At 40.8% G+C, this 8652-nt stretch overlaps 1 pseudogene; it reads left to right on the top strand.

Moving 5' to 3' along the window:
• Positions 1-7069: 7069 nt before the first annotated feature.
• On the top strand, positions 7070-8161 carry LOC122816132 (annotated as a pseudogene).
• The last annotated feature ends 491 nt before the right edge of the window (positions 8162-8652 follow it).

Here is an 8652-nt window from a genome sequence, read left to right as displayed (position 1 = left end):
AAGGCCTGTTATATTAGTAACTTTCTACATATACAAAACCAGTAGCTGTCCTGTGTGACAGTTACGTATGTGTTTTTCCATTCATTTGATCATAATCAAATATCTTAGGTGTATGTTACATCATACATCATACAAGTGGCAGCAATTAATGGTCACATCTTTGCTTGTGTGTGGAGTAGAATACATTACAGTGGTAAGTTGCTATTATTTTATATTTTTATATTTTGACATCTGAGGTGTATACAGTCAATGAAGTTGTCTTTAATTCCTAGGTTCAGAGGCTATCTGTGAATGAAAGTGACTGTCACTGTTGGCATGTATTCAGTTTAAGCAGTCATTATTCTGGAATTGCAGAAGCAGTGTGCATTAGTATAAAGGCAACTGGGCAGACTTTACTATGTCTGTTTTTAACACAATCAGATATCAGAAGTGTGCACATCTATTGACTTGCTGTAATTAATGAGTATAGGGATTGTCTGTGATGAATATGACTACATGCTTGTGGAGATGGAGGGGTTACTATGTAACTAAAAGTAGCAAGTTGGCCATAATCTTTTTACTATTTAACATTTTACTAAATACATGGCTGTCTGTGGTCATCTGGGCAGGAAGGGTATGAGAGAAGCTGTTCAGTGGCAGGGTGCTGAATTGAGTAATGTTGTCATCTAGCAGCACTTTTTCCTGTGGTTGAGTTTCTGACTGTGACTCCTTGTCTGTGGAGTTTCAATGTACTCTCTGTCTCTGCATGGGTTTTAACCATGTGCTTAAGTTTTTTTTTCTTTTTTGTGGATATCATGTACACTATATGTGTCTACCCATCTCTGCTTTTATTTTCATCCCACTCTAACAGCAGAGGGGTACACAGAAGGTAACTATCTTTACTGGAGGAATAGGAAGACATGCACAATTCCTAGACAGAATTTATATCCCTACAAGCATTTGCCTTCTCAGTTTACTGGGAACTACCATTTTGTTAGCTTTGAGCATTAAGATTTAGACACAAGTTATTTCTCCTTGAAAAAACAAAACAAAACAAAACAAAACTGGATTTACTCATGATTTTTTGTTCAAGCCATCATTAGGTAAACAAAGTTGTAAAAAAGCTCTAAGATGTATGTCACAGCTTCTAGAATCCTATGACATCTAAAATGTAGTGGCCCCCACACCCCCATCATAATTCAGTTACTGCTTCGGAGTGAATTACAGTGGTGTCTTGACCAATTAAGGTGTGTTAAAAACATGGGAGGATTCTGAAAAGTATGACAAAAAAACAAGGAAGAAGTAATCTATCCAGATGGTGTGTGGCAAGGATGAGGGAAAACAAGGGAAACAGGGGCAGACATTGGGAACTGCAGGGGGTTCATAGGTTCATAGGTAGGTACTAGGCTATTGGCCCTGGGGCCTATACAAGCCCAGCCAAAAAGGTACCTTGGCTTTTGCCACCCAAGGAAATTATTTTCCTGTGCCACTGTCGAGCAGAGCCACAGAGGTGATCCCCAGGGTGAATTTCCTATTTCCCATCCAATCATCAAGATTTTTCTTGAAGAGTGCTAATGAGGAGCTTTGTTTGATATAGATAGGTAGTTTATTCCAGAGTATGGGAAGTCTCTGGGACAGGAATCTATCCCTCCGGCATGTTCTGTTTATTGTGATGACAAGGTTTAGGTACCTAGAGCGTGTAGCTCGGAGGGATTGGGATTTCTTTAAGTGGAGCATGTCCAACAGCTCTGGGTTTGACATAGCTTTGTATGTTAGGCAGAGATCACCTCTGAGTAGGCGATATGCGATGGAGTAAAGCTGGAGTTTTTTGAGACGGTCTGCATAGGCCATCTGTTTGAGGGTGGTAATCCTCTTTGTGAGGTATTTCTGCAGCCTTTCCAGTTGTTGTAGATGTCTTGTGAGGTACATACCAAAAGGGGCATTGTACTCTATAATGGGTCTAAAGAGTGATGAGTAGAGGGGAACAATGACCTCTTTTTTTCTGGATGAGAAACCTTTTGTGATAAAGTGTGCCATGTAGAAGGATTTCCTGACTACTGTGGCGATGTGATTATCAAAGGAGAGACTACTGTCCACCTGGGTTCCAAGGTCTCTTATCGCACTTTCGGTGTTAAGTATACTACTGCCTATGTTTTAGTTCATGGGTACAGAGTTTTTACCAAAGGGGATGACAATGCACTTTTTGGCATTGAGCTTGAGGCCATGGCTTTGACACCAGGCATCTGTCTCAGTGAGGCCCTTTTGTAGGATGTCCACATTGTTAGGAGTTTTGATTATGGCTCCTAGTTTGCAGTCATCTGCAAACTTTGTTAGCCAAAGACCTTCTGTGTTAGCCTGTACTTCAGAGAAGTAGATACCAAACAGGAGAGGACCCAGAACTGAACCCTGTGGTACTCCACTTGTCACTGGTCTGAAGTCGGATTTGGAGTCTGCTACTTTCACAGTGTGGGTTCTGTCAGTGAGCCAGTTGGCAACCCATCTTGTGACATAGGGATTTATACCTAGTTTAGTGAGTTTATATATAATTCCAGAGTGGGGGATGGTGTCGAAAGCCTTGGCAAGATCTAGATAGGCTGTGTGAACCACCTTACCCTTGTCTACGGCTTTGGTGACTGCTTCAAAGAAGTCTATCAAGTTTAGGAGACATGATCTGCCTTTTATAAACTCAAACTGGGTGGGATCCAGAGTTTGGAGATTACCAATGTCTTTGTTTATAAGTTCCATGATAATACGTTCCATGGCCTTGCAGACTAGGCTCATCAGGCTAATGGGGCGGTAGTTCCCGGAGTCCGTGGTGGCTCCCCTCTTGTGGAGTGGGATAACCGTTGCTGTGCACCATTCAGCAGGCACAAAGCCTGAGTTGAGGCTATGATTGAACATGGTACTTAGGTGGGGTGCCAGTTCATTCTGTAGTTCATGTAGAACGCAGCCTGAGATGTTGTCTGGTCCCATGGATGCTGTGTTCTTGGCTTTTATCTGCCAGGATGTTGGCAATATCAGTTGGGTCTGTATATTTAGTGCCATTGTGCTGTAACTCAGAGCAGATCTGATTGTTGTCATTGAGATTCTTGACATAGCTATAGAATGCTTTGTGGTTGTCTTTAGAATCAGTGGTGATTTTGTTTTTGTAACTAGCTTTGGAGGATTTTATCAGGGATCGCAGCTTCTTACTGAGGCTGACCAGGGAGCTCCTCGACTCATGGGATTTTACTCTCTATTGCAAGAGTTTCTTCCTTCTGTTGTACAGTTTATTTATGGCAGGAGACCACCAGATTGGCTTCCTTTTTTTGGAGGATAGCATCTTGGTTCTGTTTGGGATAGGACGATCCATGCACTCATGTAAGTGCTTATAAAGTGCAATTGTGTAGGATTCAGTAGTCGTAACTGTATTTTCCATCTGCATGGGTGTCATGAAGTTCACCACTTCTGTCTTAAGAAGCATGAAGTTGGCTTTGGAGAGATTTTTTACCATGGTTTCCTTAACGGGGGGTGGAGGCAGGATGTGGATATCTAGGGTAATTAGCTTATGGTCGGATTGGACCAATGAGGTGTTGACTTCAGGTGTGGAACACCGGTCACTCATATTGGTAATGACTAGATCTAGGATATTGTTGCCCCTGGTGGGGGTGTGGATAAGTTGATCCAGGGCATTGGAGTTTATGAATTCCAGAAAGAGTTGAGCGAAGGTGCTGGTACATGAGTAGTTTTCCCAGTTAATGGTGGGGTAGTTGAAATCGCCCATTATTAGGGTGTTTGGTTGAACCCTAATATTTTCCAGTACATCAAGAAAAGAGGAGTGGGAATCCTGGGGCATGGTGGGTGATCTGTAGCAAGCTACAATTTGGATTGCAGTTTTGCCCAGAGTTAGTTGCACTTGGATAACCTCGGCTGCATTATGCTGAGCAACTAGCCTGGAGGTGTGGATATCCTTAATGAATATGGACACACCTCCGCCTTTGGTGTTCCGGTCCAGGTTACATGGCCGAAAAGTGTGGTATGAGTTATAGCCTGGTAGTGCAGGGGTGCTCTCTGGAGCCTTGAATCAGGTCTCAGTCACTGCACAGATATCGATGTTCTCCATTTTAAGGAGTGCCTCGAGTGAGTGCATTTTGAGATTTAGACTTCTAGCATTGAGCAGCATCACCCTCAGTTTTTGCTTGCCTGTTCCTGTTACGGTGGTGAATTTGTCATTTGAACCTTGCCTAAAAAAGGCACTATAGGGGTGGCAAGAACCTTAGCCAGTATCCAGAATCCCAGGGGTTACAGGTGCAGGCCATCTCTGGCAAAGCATCATGGTCTGTCGACCATGTCATCCCAGGCAGACAGATACTGGATCCCTTTAGAATGGCACCAGAAGCTTAGCCAATTGTTGAAGTCAATCATTTTGTCCTTGTACTGTGGCATCATTCTTGGTGATGGCAGAATGCTACTCAGGGCTAGGGTCATACCTGCCTGGGCTACAAGATCGGAGAGCTCTTCCATGTCTCTTTTCATGTAGTCCAGGGAGGTACGTCTCAGGTCGTTCACACCAACATGGACAATGACACAGTCATATTTGAACTTGTTGTGGAGTGACCTGAGTGCGTGGGTTATGTGGCGGATCCTGGTGGATCTTATTCATCTCGGGACCCATGGAATCAATTTTGTTTAGGGCTAAACTTCTTGATTGTAGGCAGACATCTGAGGTGTGTATAGTCAGTAAAGTGGCTATAATGAGCAGAAATGTACTGAGGAAGTCTGTGAATGAAAGTTAATGAAAGTTAATGACCTCCATCTGTAGTAAGCAGAACTTTTTTAATATGGTCATTTAACTTTCTTCTAAATCGGATGCATGTGGAGCAGTCATAACTTTCTCTGGGCAGTTAATAACAGAATTGGGGTTCAAGAATAAAGAATGCTTGGTCAGTAGTGGCTGCATTAGCAGTATGAGAGTATAAACATATTACATTACTAGCTCTAAATCAAGTTCATAAGGCATGTTTCATATAGTTATCGTGTGGCTGAGGGGATAAGACCTGTCATTATAAAGTGTCTTATGAATTAGGGTTAGGAAAAGGACATCTGCTTGTTGTTTTATAGGAAGCCACTTGTACTCTGTTCATTCTGAGTGTGGGATGAAACAACAGATTTAATTTAACAAATTTTGCAGGCTGTTTTTTTTTTTTCTCTGAGGTATAAGTAAGTAGTAGAAGGTCATATTCCTATTTTATTTTAGTGTAGTTTAGCCAATAGCTGTTCAGCCTTCAGGAATAACATGGCAAATTTTGTGACAAAGATGGCAGAGCTGATTCTGGAATTAACTTTGCTGATGTGCAATGACATAGAGACATCAGCATGAAATATGACACCTGGGTCTATGAAGTTGCCAGCCCTTTTAATGTACTGGTTAATGTAAGGCTGACAGACTAGACAGATGTTTGGTTCTTTGAGATGTGTCAAAGAACATTAGTTATTTTCAACAATTAAAACTCACGGTAGTTCGGTTTCAATAAAGGCTGTCTTCCTAATATAAAAAACGTTTCACCAACACCACGTCCAGAAGCTCCAAAGTAACATCAAAATACTCCTTTATTGACTGACAAAAACAAGTTGATTGAGCGCTGGCCAGCCATTTATTAGGCTTAGTATGCCTATTATTATATAATGTATAATTGTTTTATTGGTTAATTGTTCGTTTTATTCAGTGGTGTATATAAGAAATGTTGTGAGTGCTATTTGATTCTGATGAGGTCTCCAGTATGGGGATGAAAGCGCTCAATCCACTTGTTTTTGTCAGTCAATAAAGGAGTATTTTGATGTTACTTTGGAGTTTCTGGAGGTGGTGTTGGTGAAACATTTTTTATATTAGGAAGACAGCCTTTATTGAAACCGAACTACCATGAGTTTTATAGTTATTTTCTCAAGCATTCAACACCATCTCTTTTACTATAAGACAGTGGTAAAGGTTATTAAGAATTTGCTGGCAATAATGTACATTTTTTTAATGTTAAGGCCTGATTCACATATAACAATATCATCTACACATTGTTGGCATTTTAGAGTTTAAGGTCAAAGGACAGGGGAATTGATAAAGATGCTAAAGAGGATTGGGTGAAGTAGAAATCCTTAGTGAAGTCCACCTGTAATATTCTTAGAGGTGGATAATGTCTTACATTTAACAAGAAATATCTAGTAGAGAAATAGTTTGAGAAGTGGATTGTTGATGGAGAATCCAAATTTAGAATTTGCAATGAAATTACTGAGGATGAAATGGTTTACTGTGTCAAAAGCCTTTGTAAAGTGAAAAGGACATGTGTGATGTAATTTTTATTGAAATTTGTAAGGTTAGTGTCAGGAAGCACATGTAAGAAAGTCTGTGCGCTTCTGTTTATATAACACCATGATGGTGAGGGGGTGTATGTTGCATTGGTATTAACAATCTGTGAGCTGCATGTATACAGATGTGGTAACAAGGATTCTAGATAAAATTCACAGATATTGGAAGGGCTGGAGCATCTTGATATAGGTACAGCTATTGTTTTTTCCCCACAGATTTGGAAATTTGTGTTGTGTGAGGGATTGGTTAAACAGATAACTACAAAGCAAGTTCATCAGGACTTGGTGATGCATTCATCAGTAAAGAGGTTGTATTTCAGGTGAACTGTATGGTAAGCAGTCACGTCGGTAATGGAGTACTTGACAGCTAATTATTGTGACTGTGGTTTTGAAATGGCACCTACTCTTTTATGGGGGTATACAGCCACTGGTGATCGACATTTTTGATTATTGGACATTATTCTATGATAATTAGAGCAATGCTGGCTGTTTCATAAAAGGACACAAAGTAATTGGGAGCAGATGAAAGGATATTTTTATTAGATATGTCTTCATCTATCACTACTGGGTAGCAGCAGCTGTAACAAGATGGTCAACCCTTTCTTCAGCCGGCTGGTTTGTTTATGGAGTGGGCAGGCATCAGCCCAATTTGATTCGCCACCCAAGTGCATTAATCTAGTAGTACGCTGCTTCTTAGCGCACAGGAGAACATAAGCACTTTGGTGATCTCCACTCCAAGCAGCACACATGAAACATGCACAATGACAGCAGGCTGCTGCCCTACAATGAGGATGGGGTGATCATCTACCTGATGCAGGAGGATGTCCTCGTGATCCCTGTGGGAGAAGAGCAAGATGGTGTGGAACCAAATCAGATGGATTGTTCATTCTGTGGAACAGGAAGCTCAGAGCCTTCCAGTAGTTGCTCAGATCACATCAGTATGGGTCTGGATGAGATGTTAAGTTAGTGAGCTGTCTGTGGAGTGCAAGGTTTGTGGAGCCAGGGCTTATGGTTTCTACTATGGAATACATGTCTGTGAGGGTTGCAAGGGTTTCTTCTGCAGAATGATCTGAATGAAACTGGAATATGACAAATGTGAACTGAACTGTAAAATTCAGAAAAAGAAATGGAATAAATGTGAGTACTGCCGGTTTCGGAAGTTTCCTTGAAGACTGTAACACTGCTTTTGGACCCAGTGTCTGACGATTTGAAAGCACTTGCCAAACACATTTATGACGTCTATCTCAAAAACGTCAATATGACTAAAGAAAAAGCCCAAGCAATTTTTACAGGCAGAGCCAACAATAATCCGCCTTTGTTATCCATGACATGGACAGCTTACAGCAGGCAGAGACGGGTTGTCTGGAAACAGCTCATCAATGGGATCCCTGAGAAGAAAGAGATTGGTGTCTGAGTTTTCTACAGTTGTCAGTGTACCTCGGCTGAAACTGTGTGTGAACTTACAGAGTTTGCAAAGTGTGTTCCCAGTTTTGTAAACCTCTATTTGAATTACCAGGTAACACTGTCAAAATCCGGTGTTCATGAAGCCATTTTTGCCATGCTAGCATCTATTATGAACAAGGATGGACTTCTCATTGCCAGTGGTAATGGATTTGTGGCTCAAAAATTCCTCCAAAGCTTATGAAAACCCTTCAGTGAGATCATGGAGCCTAAGTTTGAATTTTCTGTGAAATTCAATTCTCTAGAGTTGGATGATCGTGATCTGGCCTTGTTTGTGACAACTATTATCCTATGTGGAGATTGCCCTGGTTTAATAAATGTGAAACAGGTTGAAGATTATGAATTGTGTTGTTTCAGAAAGGAAGACTTTGAAATAAAAGAATGAGATGAAAAGATCCTGTCATGTTGGTTTTGTGAAATTAGTAGGTGAATAGATGGTTGTGATGTTAAAGACTTCTTTGGCCATTTTTTCTAGTGTAGTGTTTAGAACAGGGTTAGTACTTTTGTAGCAATCTTTTAGTTGAGTAACTTCTTTCCCAAACTATTTTGGGTTTGGGATGGCTGAAGCTTACCTTTTGTAAAGGTATATTGCTGTGTGTTTCCTGACAGATTTTTGGTTGCATAAGACTGTGGATCTGGCATGGTCATTTAGGTTTGCTTTTTTTTGTGTGTGTGTTTTGTCTGTGTTTAAGAAGACTGTATAGTCTGGCATTCAAGGGGGTTGCATGATCTATATAAAGGACATTCCTTTATTTAATTCTCTAAGCAATTAGTTCAATTAAATTCTGACAATGCTGGAATGGAGCTCCATTTATATTTGACATTGCAGTAGCAGTCACTGCATTCATAAATACTCTGCAGAGCAAACAAAGCTCT

This window comes from Protopterus annectens, chromosome 12.part0, assembly GCF_019279795.1.
Source record: "Protopterus annectens isolate FY-2018-M chromosome 12.part0, PAN1.0, whole genome shotgun sequence".
NCBI lineage: Eukaryota > Metazoa > Chordata > Ceratodontiformes > Protopteridae > Protopterus > Protopterus annectens.
The sequence above is the reverse complement of the archived record's forward strand: the minus strand, read 5'-3'. Positions and strand labels throughout refer to the sequence as shown.